We start from the raw sequence: 14,528 nt of genomic DNA, 5'->3' as shown, positions 1-14,528 counted from the left end.
ACAGTAAATGTAACAGGCTGGAGAAACTTAAGTTTTTTTTTTTTTTATTCTCCCCTCTTTTTGGTGCAGTGATCAGATCAGATGTAACCCTTTGTGCACCTGTGGCACAGATCTGCTCACATCTGCATCCAGCAGCAATAGATTTTCTATCCAGACTTTATGGCTTATTATTCCGGCCTTACACTGCATGTAAAAAAAAAAAAGCAGATGTAAAAAACAACGGAGACCCCCACATAGGGGCATCACAGCCCCATTTTATATTATTCATCCAAACAGGGGCAGGAGATCACATCAGTTTAGCAGACTCACATCTCACCCCCCTCCAATGCCAGGAGATGCAATGCAATGCACAGAACCCCCACCCCTGAATGGGTTAAATAGGGATATCAGTAAATGTGTATTGAGCAGCAGGAAGTCTGGAGCATTTTCATCAATGAAGGGGAGAGTTGGTTTTTTTTTCTTTTTAAATACAGATTATCCCCGCAAAGCAAAAGACACACACACACACACACACACACACACACACACACACACACACACACACACACACACACACACACACACACACACACACACACACACACACACACACACACACACACACACACACACACACACACACACACACACACACACACACACACACTCTCCCCCCCCCCCCCCCCATATTAAATAAAGCCAACCTACCTGGCCCCCGTGCATGGCGCTGCTTGTGACCTGCTGCTCGCTGCAGCTATGTGAGCTGTTGCTCTGCCTCCCTGGGCTTTGCCATGTTGAGCAGAAGCATCTGTCCCCCTCACTCGCACACACTCCGGAGCAGGGAGCGCCAGCCCCAGCTTCCCACATGCTAATAATTACCATAAACCATTACGTCATGGGCTCGGCAGCGAGAGACACTGGGGGGGGGGGGGGGGTTAGAGAGGCACCAAAATAGAGAAGGGATCACCAGGGAGGAGCGGGTCGCATTCCTTCTCCTGCTGAGGCCTTCGCAGGCACTGGGAGGGGAGACCGCAAAGGACAGGGGGGGGGGGAGTCTGGGCAGAGGACAGGGGGTGGGCAGAGGACAGGGGGGGTGTGGGCAGAGGACAGGGGGTGGGCAGAGGACAGGGGGGGTGTGGGCAGAGGACAGGGGGTGGGCAGAGGACGGGGAGGTGTGGGCAGAGGACAGAGGGTGGGCAGAGGACGGGGAGTGTGGGCAGAGGACAGGGAGGTGGCCAAAGGACAGGGGTGGGCAGAGGACAGGGGGGGAGGGTGGGCAGAGGACGGGGTGGGCAAAGGACGGGGTGAGCAGAGGACAGGGGGGGAGTGGGCAGAGGACTGGGTGTGGCCAAAAGACAGGGGTGGGCAGAGGACGGGGGGGGGGGGGGGGGCAAAGGACAGGTTGTGGGCAGAGGACAGGGGGGAGTGTGGTGTGGGCAAAGGACGGGGAGGGCAGAGGACAGGGGGGGTGGGCAGAGGACAGGGGGGAGTGGGCAGAGGACGGGGAAGTGTGGGCAGAGGACAGGGGGTGGGCAATGGACGGGGGTGGGCAAAGGACAGGGGGGAGGAGTGGACAGAGGCCAGGGTAGGCAGAGGACGGGGTGGGCAGAGGACAGGGGGGTGGGCAAAGGACAGGGGGGTGGACAAAAAATGGGGGGTGGAAAAAAAACGAGGGGTGGACAAAGGATGGGGGTAAATGATAGGGGAGGGGGGTGGACAGGGGAGGTGAGCAGAGGACAGGGGGTAGGCAAAGGACAGGGGGTTGGCAGAGGACAGGGGAGGTTGGCAAAGGACAGGGGGTGGGCAGAGGACAGGGCAGGTGGGCAGAGGACAAGGGGTTGGCAGTGGACAGGGGAGGTTGGCAAAGGACAGGGGGTGGGTAAAGGGCACCTGGACTGTTGAAATATTACCCCCTCTTGATCCTTTCCTTTTTATTTTTAATTAACACTTGTTGGTTGCCACCGCTGAAGCTCAACAGTTTGTAGCCCTTAATTCATCCCTTAATCCTGTTTTAGTGCAACATGCCTGAGATTCGTTGTTGAAATCTTCAAATATAAACCAGAACTCTATAAGTAGATGAACTGTGTATTCTCCCCCCCCCCTTCTTTCTAGAAGTGAATGCAGTTCAATGGAAGACTAAGCTGCAGCCCTATTGAAAATGACAGTTGTTATTGTTGCATGTTATTAGATCTCCAGGTTAAAGACCAAATGGGTTTTACAGTGGCACGTGGGATGTGCCACCGTTCTGTCATCGTTGCCAAGTGTCAGTGAGATGGCCCTGCATTTGCTCGGAATTCGTTGGGACTGAACAATTCGATTTTAGCAACCGCTTTCCTTTCTAAGCGTAGAATGGGCCAGTGTGGGCTGGAGGTGTGGCGAAGAAATAAGCAGGAAGGAACACAGGCCAGCAGGCCTAATCTCCATGCAGTGGTTGCAAAATGGGGGGGGAGAGATTGGAAGTTTTCTAGCCATCTGTCGGCTATTTACTATTTTGCATTGGATTACGGTAATCAAGTGTCCCTAAATTTGGTTCTTTTGCAAGTTTATAACTACAGGTCCCAATGATGTTTAATATATGTATATCCTTATTTGTAGAGCACCATCCAGGTACATAGCGCTTCCCAGCAGTAGTACACGTGACACAATAATAGGAGACATCATGGGAAAATAGAATATATATTAGATTCATGTATACATTTTAGGACCTGGAATGAAATCAACCATGGCTGCTTGTTATCAAGCCAAAGAGTTATAGTATTGTTTTCTTAAACTTTTTTGGTTAAGGAACCCTATAATTATATCGTGAAATTCTGAGGAACCCCAACCCTCTCTAATAGCGCGTCTGAGATCAGATGCTTTTTAAGGAACCCCAACTCTCTCTAATAGCGCGTCTGAGATCAGATGCTTTGTAAGGAACCCCAACTCTCTCTAATAGCGCGTCTAAGATCAGATGCATTGTAAGGAACCCCAACCCTCCCTAATAGCGCGTCTGAGATCAGATACATTGCAAGGAACCCCAACCCTCTCTAATAGCGCGTCTGAGATCAGATGCATTGTAAATTCTTCTATATTTGGTACGATTTCCAAATGACCTGAAGAGTGCAGAGAACCCTTTAGGGATACCCGGGGAACCCAAGGGTTCCTAGAAACCCCTGAGTTATGGAGTTATTAAAATACCAGATTTGGAACTTTCATGCAATCCACCAATTTTATCAATCGTCGACTGGCGTATCAGCAGGAAAAACCTTTTGGATGGGTAAACTTTAATTTCTAACATCTATAAAGTTTAGGGAGAACTTGCAAATTAGCTGGAAAACTTACCTCTTACTATAGATAAAAACAGAGTTCGTCAATGCAAAGGGTGAAAATGTAATATTTGAAAATGCAACAAGGATAGTTTTACTTTTGTTAACAAAAACGGCTATTCATCCAGAGTTTATTCACCACATAAACTGTGACGCCCTTCTAAAACAAATCCTGAAAACCTGACCTGTTGGTGGCCCTAGAGGACTAACGTTGCCCACCCCAGATGTAAACAGTGGAGTGGCTCAGTGAGTAGCAGGTGAGCCTGGTTCAATTCCCGGTGTCAGCTCCTTGTGACCTTGGGCAAGTCACTTTATCTCCCTGTGCCTCAGGCGCCAAAAAATAGATTGTAAGCTCCACGGGGCAGGGACCTCAGCCTGCAAAATGTCTCTGTAAAGCGCTGCGTACAACTAGCAGCGCTATACAAGAACATGCTATTATTATTATTATTATTCCAGCCCCAGGCAAAACATGGCACTTTTCATCGCACTCGCGTAGCACAGACTATATTGTACTTTCAGCAAAACATGTCCCTTTAAGAAAGGTTATTGAAAGCAGAAATAATATTTGAATCCTGCCATTTCCAAGGATGCCCTGAAATGCAAGTCTGGTTTGCTTTGTATTCATCTGCTGTAACAGTTGAAAATATATTACCATACGCATTTTTGTGAGTCATACTGCTCCATTATTTTCATTTGCTCACATTTAAATGTGTTGCTCTATGCTTGTGTATGAGAATGAGAGCACGGGCGGGGACCAGACAAAACACAGGAGTTGGGGGTAAAGGAATGATATTTTAAAATGAGTTAGAACCGTGTTTTTCAGCAGAGGTTCCGAGCATCCCTAAAGGGTTCTCTGTAATGTTCGGTTCATTTGCAAATAGTTCCAAATGCAGAAGAATGAACAATACATCTGATGTTTGGCGCGCTATTAGAGAGGGTTGTGGTTCCGTAGGCCGCGCTTATAGTGCCGGCGATAGCGACGTTGCGTCAAAACAAATGCATTGCTGCCGTCGCGTGCGCTTAAAGTAAGCGCGGCGTGACGGCTTGATAGCAATTGCTGGAAGTCATCTCAATTTGATTTTTCCAGCAACCGTAGCCTTACAATGCATCTGATCTCAGACGCGCTATTAGAGAGGGTTGGGGTTCCCTAAAATGCATCTGATCTCAGACGTGCTATTAGAGAGGGTTGGGGTTCCTTACAATGCATCTGATCTCAGACACTCAACAGTATTAGAGAGGGTTGGGGTTCCTCAGAATCTCACAATATAATTATAGGGTTCCTTTACCAAAAAAAGGTTAAAAAACACTTGAGTTAGAAAGTACTACATTTATTACAGAAAAAACAATTCTACTATTTGCACCTACTTTGCAACAAGAAAACCTCAGCCCGAGAATCCTCAGTAACCATGGAAACACTTTCATTGAAGGCTTTATAAACTAGTTTTCTAAATCGTATTTTTAAAAAATCAGTGTTATATTTTTATTTCATTTGTCATTATACAATAATAGCAGGCAGCCTCATCCAGGAAAAGTTAGCTGTATCAACTGCAAACTAGAGTCAGATTTTGGGCCACTTTAGTTTCATAAAAGATGCAAATAGTCCAAAGGAACACAGAGTCTTACCATGTTAGACAAAGTGAAGGACTGCAGTTAATTGAGGATGAAAATAGGTGTTAAGAAACTATATGACACATCACACATTGCTGGTTGCATTGTGTCCACTGCACCCACATTATACATTAAACACAAAAAGCAAAGCATAAACCAAGACCAAAATCATGTGTGAGACCTATACATGTAACCCCCCACCTAAAGGGTTACTAGCAGTGTTCGTGTAGGCTAGGCCTGCCCTAGGGTGCTATGGGGATCCAGACGTCATGCAGGGGTATCTAAGGAGGAGAGACTGTTTTGGAAGGTTAGGTTCCAGTAGGACATGAGGAGAGGAGCCTCGGGGGCGAGTAGACACCAATGTTCATAAGGTAATAGAATAGACCAGGTCCCACTACGTTGTTATGTTCTAGATAGGGACTGTGTTAGAATCCCTAGAGAAGACTTAGGGAATCCAAAGATAAGTGTTAAGTATGAAACGCCACGCGCCACAGGGACCTCGGTAACAAGGAGTCCCGGATGCTGGCGGATCAGCTCTAACCGCAGATATGGAAATACATTCCTCTCAGGCTGAAGTGATAGTGGCAGTAACAATATCGGCTAAAGGTATTGGGTAACGTATACAGGACCTGCTAGGATCCCCAATGTGCCTAGTGTTACCAAAATAATGAGGCTCCACAACTATTGGGAAGAGAGCCCGGGTCTTATCACAGTAAGGAACCAAGATATGTACCTTCATTCAAGTGTTAAGCAAGGGCACTGATCGAAGAACAGAATTCATGTATGTCTGGGGTAAAATACAGTGCAACGTGCAGTGGCGGATTTTAAAAAATGCCACCTGTTGGCACTTACCTGCCGCGCTCCTCTTTCAGTGTCATTGCATGCCATGTGCCATTTGATGGCAACGGAATGCCATGTGACATCATGTTGCCAGTCGCGCATACGCCAAACTCCGATGGCGTATGCTCGAACGGCACGTGACTTTGTATGGCGGCCCCAAATGTTGTCGCCCTAGGCCCGGGCATAATGGGAAATCCGCCAGTAGCAACGTGTTAATATATGGATGAGCGGGTCCCTGTGATTGGGGACACGAATTAATGACAGTGCTATAAAAGTTCCTGGCGCCCATTATTATACAACTTTGCTACCTCATCGCCCAACCGCTTGAATTCCAGCACCCTGAGTCAAGGTAAATCATCCGGAGTAGCCATATACACACTACACCGATGTAACCTCTCTAGGTAGCCGGGCAGTCTAGGACATTTGGTCACGATGCTTCGCTGTGACTCACCCCACGGCTGGAAGCTGCTAATGCCGGCCACTTCGCCGCTAAAGTAAGTGCCTTACCTTAAACCCCCCTACCCTAAGCCCTTACCCTAAAACCCAATACCCTAAGCCCTTACCCTAAAACCCAATACCCTAAGCCCTTACCCTAAAACCCACTACCCTAAGCCCTTACCCTAAAACCCACTACCCTAAGCCCTTACCCTAAAACCCCCTACCATAAGCCCTTACCCTAAAACCCCCTACTTTAAGCCCTTACCCTAAAACCCACTACCCTAAGCCTTTAACCTAAAATCCACTACCCTAAACCAAAAAAAACTCCTACCTTAAGCCCTTACCCTAAAACTCCCTACCCTAAACCCTCCTACCCTAAGTCCTTACCCTAAAATCCACTACCCTAATCCTGAAACCCCCTATCCTAAAAACCCCTACCCTAAAACCCCCTACCCTTAAACCGCTTACCCTAAGCCCTTACCATAAACTCTCTACCCTAAGCCCTTGCCCTAAAAACCCCTACACTAACCCCTTACCATAAAACACCTTAAGTGAACCCCCTACCCTAGGCGCGAAAACCCCTTAAATTAACCACCTGACCTAAACAATAATAAAACATACCATAGAAGCGACCGGGGGCTGGGATTCCGGCGGATCGACTGCGGGGTGAGTCGTGGCGAAGCACTGATGGCCAATTGGACGCGGCGAAACGGCTGCGTTCAAATGTCTCATTCCGGTGCAGGAAAGGTTACAGGCATGTAAAATACAAACACGTTGCAGTGAGAGGGCCTTCCAGTAAATGACTATCACGCAGTGGTGAGATTAAATAAATTTGACTCAGGGATCCCTGCATCGGGAACAAAGGACAGCTGACTACTTCCTTGCTGACAAACCAATCAGTAACTGTGACATCAGTGGAACATGCTTTTGGAACGAATATGCATCCCAAATAACAACCTCAAGTCTCCTCAGCCAGGACATCTCCTCAAGCCATATATTACAGACATGGTGCTTCAAATGTTCATTCGTTAGGATCTTTAAAACTAGTGGTTATCCAATGTAGGGAATGATTCCGTCCTAGACAAGTAGATTCCCCCACACCAGGGGTTCTCCAGTCCAAAAGACTCCAGTCCTTCAACAGGTCAGATTTGAAGGATATCCCCGTTTCAGCACAGGACGGCCCAATCAGCAGCTCAGTCTTCAAGCTCAACATCTGATTCTGCTTAAGGAGCAATAGTAAATAACGTTTTTGGTGGGGTTGTTAGTTTACATGGAGGAAAAAAAAAAAGTATTTATAATAAGGTATGACGGCCAAGGTGAAGTATCGCCAACTAGACTCCAGCCACAGAAGTGAAGCCAAGAGGTCACCGCTCCTGAGAAGGGTCAGTACTAAATGCGATTGTATCTGATGTTTGTGAGTACGATTTTTATTTGCTGCGAATTACATGATTTTTTTTTTTTTTACATGTTACACTATTATTGTTCTCTCTTTTTAGTCTCCCAATATATGTTTGTGGGTGTAGCGCACTTTGTGATTTTCTTATCAAGACCATATACTTATTTATTTATTTATTTATTTATTTTATAAAATATAATATTTATAATAAATAAATAAATAAATAATATACTTCTTTTTGCAGAATAATACACTTGAACAGAATATTTGCACTTCTATGTGGACATCACAAAGTTTTATTTGAAGTCACAGCGTCTAAAAGCCTGGACTCTCCCCACCCAAAGGGAGTGTGGACGATCTGATGAGAGCAGACATAGAATAAACCCTGCTTAGGTTTCATGGAATGCCCTATGTCCCAGCACTAGAACATTTGGCTGGATAATCACATGGTGCATTAATGACTCACTGGAAGCTCATTCAAAAAACAGAACGGTTTCTGTGGCCTTTGAGACAATGTAACAAGTGCAGGCAGGAGAATAATTGAAAGTTTTTTTGTTTTTGTTTTTTTTCCATACCCTTTTTGGAATCAGAAAATATGTACACATCTCATTTTCCTGCCTTGATAAGCAAAGTCTGATTTAAAAAGGATGCAGTGAGAATTATGCTTTCTAAAGATTAAAGTCCCTATTCTGAAGCCTTAGGCTAGGGGATCTCAACTCTAATCCTCAAGCTCTCCCGCCCCCCCCCCCCCCCCCACAACAGGTATGGTTTTCAGGATATCCCTGCTTCAGCACAGATGGCTCAGTCAGTCCCAGCTTCAGCACAGGTGGCTCAGTCGAGCCACCTTTGCTGAAGCAGGGATATCCTGAAAACCAGACCCATTGAGGACCCCTGCCTTAGGGAGTTTTGCCAACTCCAACATCAGGAAAAAAACGCAATAATATTAGTACATATCACTCTGGCCGATTTATATTATTTGATCTTTTAACAAGGATCAAGCTATACAAGATAATAAAAATGCGATAAAGCAATGTACATCGGTGTATAGTTTTTCCAAGTTAAAAAGAATGAGCTAGTTTAAAATGCCGCCTTAAACACCACCCTGCCCACACCGCGTAGAACAGCGTGCTGCAGGCCTCTCGGGCAGTGAAGGGGTTACACTACAAGGGCAGAAGGAATGCATTTTCTGTAATATGAATCCAAGCCTTCAGCTGCAAAAACTTCCTTTGTAATGTTCCTTCTCTCTTTGCATTTCTGCTCTGTGATGAATGAAAGCCTTTATGTAAAAAGTGCCTTCACTGTTTTAACCGATTACAGACTCAAATGATATATATATATTAGTATGTGACTATGGGGTTTTTAAGCAGAACAGGCAATAAAGATGTATGTACATTATGACTACACTGGACCTTTGCTATGTGCGCATGCAGGGGTGTGGCTAAATTATATTTTAGAATAGTGATATATTTCATTACATTTTCATTGCGATGCATGAAAATACATTCTAGAGCAGTGTTTTTCAACAGGGGTTCCTAGAAAACCTTGGGTTCCCCTGGTATCCCTAGAGGGTTCCCTGCAATTTTCAGGTCATTTAAAAATTGTACCAAATACAGACGAATTTACAATGCATCTGATCTCAGACGCGCTATTAGAGAGGGTTGGGGTTCCTTACAATGCATCTGATCTCAGACGCACTATTAGAGAGGGTTGGGGTTCCTTACAATGCATCTGATCTCAGACACACTATTAGAGAGGGTTGAGGTTCCTTACGATGCATCTGATCTCAGACGCGCTATTAGAGAGGGTTGGGGTTCCTTACAATGTATCTGATCTCAGACGCACTATTAGAGAGGGTTGGGGTTCCTTACAATGCATCTGATCTCAGACACACTATTAGAGAGGGTTGAGGTTCCTTACGATGCATCTGATCTCAGACGCACTATTAGAGAGGGTTGGGGTTCCTTACAATGCATCTGATCTCAGACACACTATTAGAGAGGGTTGAGGTTCCTTACGATGCATCTGATCTCAGACGCGCTATTAGAGAGGGTTGGGGTTCCTTACAATGTATCTGATCTCAGACATGCTATTAGAGAGGGTTGGGGTTCCGCAGAATTTCACATAGTGTTCCTTAACCAAAAAAAAGTTGGAAACCACTGCCCTAGAGTTATTCTGTTTTAGGAAATGGAGTGACAGCTGGAAATCCACTTTAACCATTGTTTATCTAATGTCACCAGTTGGTAACACAACAGCATACACTTAAATCCACAAAAACAACATTGATATTTGCACTGGGAAATGTTATTCATTATCACAAGCGGGGATGAAAAAAATCACGTCAACAAGACCTTGCAGTAGTTACATATGTTTCCCTTAATGGTATGTTGTAACACATCGTGATTTCAGAAATAAACAAATTGCAGAGCCAGAATAACCAGCCTTGCACTGGTGAGACCCAAAAGGTCGGAAGAGCTGTCTGTGGGAAGGTTAACTGGCTCTGCACTTCTTTAACCCAGGCTGTGCTGTAAAGCTGTATAATGCGGCAGGCATACGCTAATAGGGGTCCACGTTAAAATGGATTTGAAGCAAAAGATGCCACTGTGTGCTCATTTGCATGTCATTTCCCAGAATTGTATGCTAAGAAATGAGTTATTTATAAAATGTTTTACAAGGAAGTAATACATTGAGAGTTACCTCTCGTTTTCAAGTATTAATACATGGTTACATTAAGTGAACAGGGTTATTATACATTATCTACAAAGACATTGTTTAACATATTTTATCTTTTAGGCGTATGAAACAGTTACAGACCAGATTAAAAATGTGAGAGCTTTAGTTTTGAAAGAACAGACTTGTGGCGGCTGTGGGAGTCTCAGGTACGAGGTGCTCGAAAAGCAATAGTGGATTTCCCATTAGGCCCGGGTCTAGGGTGGCAAAATTTTGGGGCGGCAAAAATGTCTGCCCCCACATACTTTTGCCGCGCTCTCGGGCCTAACGGGAAGTCATTTTTATCTGTTGCGGACGGTTCCTTACATGCCGCCCTCCTCCTCCTTCCGAACCGCAGCATCAAATGACGTCATGACGTCGCGTTACCATGACAACGTGACGCCGAGCGACATCACATTGGTGACGTCCATGGCATCATTAGATGCTGCTATTCAGGTGGAGGAGGGGGGTGGCAGGTAAGGAGGCGGCCGCAACAGCTGCGCCTCCTGGCGGCAGGTTTTAAAATCCGCCGCTATCGGTTAAAGAAGGAGGTGCGGTCGGATACTTTGTTGAACCTTGGGACCGCAAACTATCGTTTGGAGCCAGATTCAGATGATAAGTGCTGCATGTGGTAGGGGTGAGGAGCTTGTTCAAGTAGGCGGGTAGCTTGCCCAGAAAATGTTAAAAGGCAAGACAGGAAAGGTGAACTTCTCGCCTAGACTCGAGTGATGACCAAACTAGGTCTTTGAGTATTCCGCAGTGATGTGTGTTGCGGTTACATTGGAGGCATATTTAATTGTAGAGGGTGTCTAGTTTGCCAAGGTGAGTTTGGAGTGCTGTAACATATACCATGTCCCCATAGTCCAGGGGTGCACAAAGTGGGGGGTGGGCACATCAATTACAGAGGCCCCACGCTCCCGAAGGCATTTTAAATAAATGCCGGCGACACGTCTCCATGGCAACCCAGAGTGACGCCACACGTGACGCCACACGACCCCGCGATATCATTTGACGCCGAAGTCATGAGGGGGGGGGGGGGAAAGAGGAAGAGGGGTGCAAGCCGGAGGGGAGAGGAGACAGGGGGCGCATGAAGGAACCTTTGCATACACCTGCCATGGTCTATAATTGGCATTAGACTCTGCTGTGCGATGTGCGTTCTGACCAGCGGGCTTAGGGAGGATTTGTTAATATAAAGCACACCTAGTTTGGCATAGGTTTTGGATGTCAGAGTATCAATGTGCCACCCAAAATGTTAAATGGGAGTCAAACCATATACCCAGATATTTAAAACTAGTAACAGGGGCTAGGATGGCATTAGAGCTGGTTCTGATGTAAAGCTCCGTCATTGGTCAGTGCTTAAAAACAGTTTGTTTTGACAAATCCAAATTTTAAGTCTCAAAAAATCAGATTGAAGTACCTGTTCAAGGTCGGAGAGGCTAGGACTGTATGCATATAGGATTGCGTCATCCGCATACATGTGTATTGAAGCTTACCTTGGCAATGGCTGAGGCACCAAGTTGTAGGAACTTAGATTGCAGTAGGTCAGGTCCACATTGACGGCTTAGTTTTAGTTTCAGGAGTGCGTGTGTAATCTCTTCGGATACTGGGACACATTGAACATTGTGAGCAGTGTTGGGAGAGGGTGGGGCTATAGGGGTTCTCCAAGACTGAGCTTCATGTTTGCCGTTCGGGTTGCATTTTGCTAATAAGTTAGTTGCACACCCCACAAAGTATTCATTGAATGCATTTGCAATGTCAGTGAGATTTGTCAGAGTAATATCCTCCTTAGTGATATTACACGGTGGTTGATGACAGAAATTTGCTGGACTTGATGTATTCTGGTGAAGATTGTCAGTGTAATATTTGGCCTTAGCGTGTCTTGTTTGCCTATATATGCATATATTCTGCAGGCATCTGTAGTTATGAAGATCCTTGGTAGTGCCAGTTACTTTGTAGCTTTGATGGAGAATGCAGGGTTGCAGATCTGTCTGAGACTTGTGAAATATGCTCCCAAGTGATATTTTTAGTTGCAGAAATAAACAATAACACAAAGGCGAGATTTTGTAAAGTGTTGTAGTATATAACAGCATGAGTTCATGGGAAAACATTGTGTCCGGTCTTGTGGGTTACGCATACATACAGTACATTTTGTGCACACATTTGTGTATGCATTTAATTGTCGCTATCCATGAAGTGTCAACCACCATTATTAAACAATGAAAAAGCACAATACAAAGGTCCTGGAATACCCAGTACACACTGGTTTTCATAACTTGTCATGTATTTATAACGTGCTAACATCTTCCGTAGCACAGCAAATTAGGGGTGAAGGATGAAAACAATAAAATATCAAACAATATGCATTGTTACAGTAGGTAAGGAGGGCCGTGTCCCAATAATCGTATCTGTAAGGAGACGTTAAAATCTATAAGGAACAGATTATGTTGTGGTTTCATCACATTTCTTTGTCAACCTGAAGGAATCGTCACCTTGAAAGTGCTCAGTGACACCAGTGGGAAGGCTTGTTACAGAAAGTGCCACACCCACCGCTGTTACAAAATATGTAAGGAGGGTTTGTGTCACTTTTTTACCCACCATAACTTATTTAATGTGGGGTTGAACCGCTTCTAGCTTCACATTGCAAAGCCAGTATAACCATCACACTGATGAGACCTAAAAGGCAAAAACAGCTATCTGTGAGTAGGGTTACTGGCTCTGCACTTGTTGAACCCAGGCTGTGCTGAAAAGCTGTGTAATGCAGCAGGCATAAACCTATAGGGCCCTGTGTTAAAATGGATAAGAAGCAAAAGGCATCATTGTGCGCTCATTAGTATGTCATTACCCAGAATCCCTGGCTGCAGTGGAAGCGCTGTATCCCAATAAATAATGGGTAAGGCAGGTTTGCAGACCTGTCTGAGACGTGTGAATGTGCTCACATGTGATATTTTTATTTTAAAAGGACACTACTACCTAAACTGTGGCCTCTCTCCCTCCTAAATCCTCATAAGTAGACTGTGAGGCCACTTTTGTAAAGATTTGTATTTTCATTCCTTGTGCAGAATTACAGCGCATTAAAAAGAGACTTTATTTAAATCTGAATGATAGCAATGAAACACTCCTTTGGTTGGGAGTTGGCACACACAGAAAATCATACTCAGATGTAGGCCATTATGTGTGTACTATACAGATGGTGATGTGTTTTTCATTGCCCTAAGCTAGAGGCCTTGATATTAAAAGGATATAAAACCTCAAATGCTTTTTGTTCAGTGTGTATGATACGAGCCTATACATTTATACCATCTCATTCTAATAGAGAACAATGCAAATGTACATTTAGAACTGTTGCAACTGACATACGTAATATGGAGGTCAAGACTTGTAAAAAAAAAAAAAAAAATTAAGAACTCAAAAAGTTTATACATTTTAATTTCTAGTGTGCGGAACCGGCGACCCATTACTTTGCAAATGATTTACGACTAGGTTTGTATTATATTTATCTCTGCACCCAGCAGGTTGAATGTAATACAAAAAAAAAGGTAAAACTGTATTGTGTCTGTCCATGCTTTTGATTAAGAATAAGCAAGCCAGGCAGTTTCTACAATGCTGGAACAATATACCATCTAGTGTGTGATATGAAAACTACAGAGCCATTGCAACTGAACCGATGGGATCTCCACTCCAGCCTTCTTTCACTTACCCCCAGATCTCAGTACAGAGAAAAATCAGGAGCATTCTATAGGCGGATCCCCACACATCTCACGTTTGAAAAGTAGTTGAGGGCCCTCTGCCTGCTTTGAGTAAGTGGCAAATATTTGTCACGTAATTCAATATTATATGGAATTGTAGTGTTTACAATGTACATGTTTGCCATGAAAGGATTATGCAACAGTGTTTGTGATAGGTATAATCACTTAAATAATAAGCACCAGCTGAAATAATTTGCAGGCCCACCATATGATTGTCTTGGAACAAATAATGAACTATTGCAGCATGTTAGTTACAAACATTATAACCCCATCGTTGGTGGGCTAACCCAATTTTGACTTTTTTTTTGCAGCTAGTGTACGGATTATTCATGCATTTTTACTGTAAATTATGCAGAATTTTGTGAAGGATCGAGTAAAATGCAGCTGCAAAATTCAAATATAATTGGAGCATATTTTGAGTAAAACTGATAGCTTGGAGCCAGATATTAACCAAGTTTGAAAAGCTTGTGATGCTCACGGGCTCCTATTCAATACGCTGTGAAGCCACCT

General features: G+C 44.5%; 1 protein-coding gene across 3 annotated transcripts in view; it reads right to left on the bottom strand.

Annotated features, from left to right (window-relative positions):
* Positions 1 to 11,837, bottom strand: part of SAMD4A (sterile alpha motif domain containing 4A) — a 147,496-nt gene extending 135,659 nt beyond the window's left edge. Inside the window, exon 1 of one of the 3 annotated variants that reach the window (XM_075615144.1) lies at positions 11,766 to 11,837. The gene's annotated coding sequence lies outside the window, so the exon portion shown is untranslated. Of the gene's footprint in view, positions 1 to 687; positions 872 to 11,765 lie in introns of those variants that run through there. The other 2 variants (XM_075615143.1, XM_075615145.1) reach the window with 2 other exon arrangements.
* Positions 11,838 to 14,528: the final 2,691 nt, after the last annotated feature.

The sequence above is a fragment of the Ascaphus truei genome, chromosome 9 (assembly GCF_040206685.1).
Source record: "Ascaphus truei isolate aAscTru1 chromosome 9, aAscTru1.hap1, whole genome shotgun sequence".
Classification (NCBI taxonomy): domain Eukaryota; kingdom Metazoa; phylum Chordata; class Amphibia; order Anura; family Ascaphidae; genus Ascaphus; species Ascaphus truei.
The sequence above is the reverse complement of the archived record's forward strand: the minus strand, read 5'-3'. Positions and strand labels throughout refer to the sequence as shown.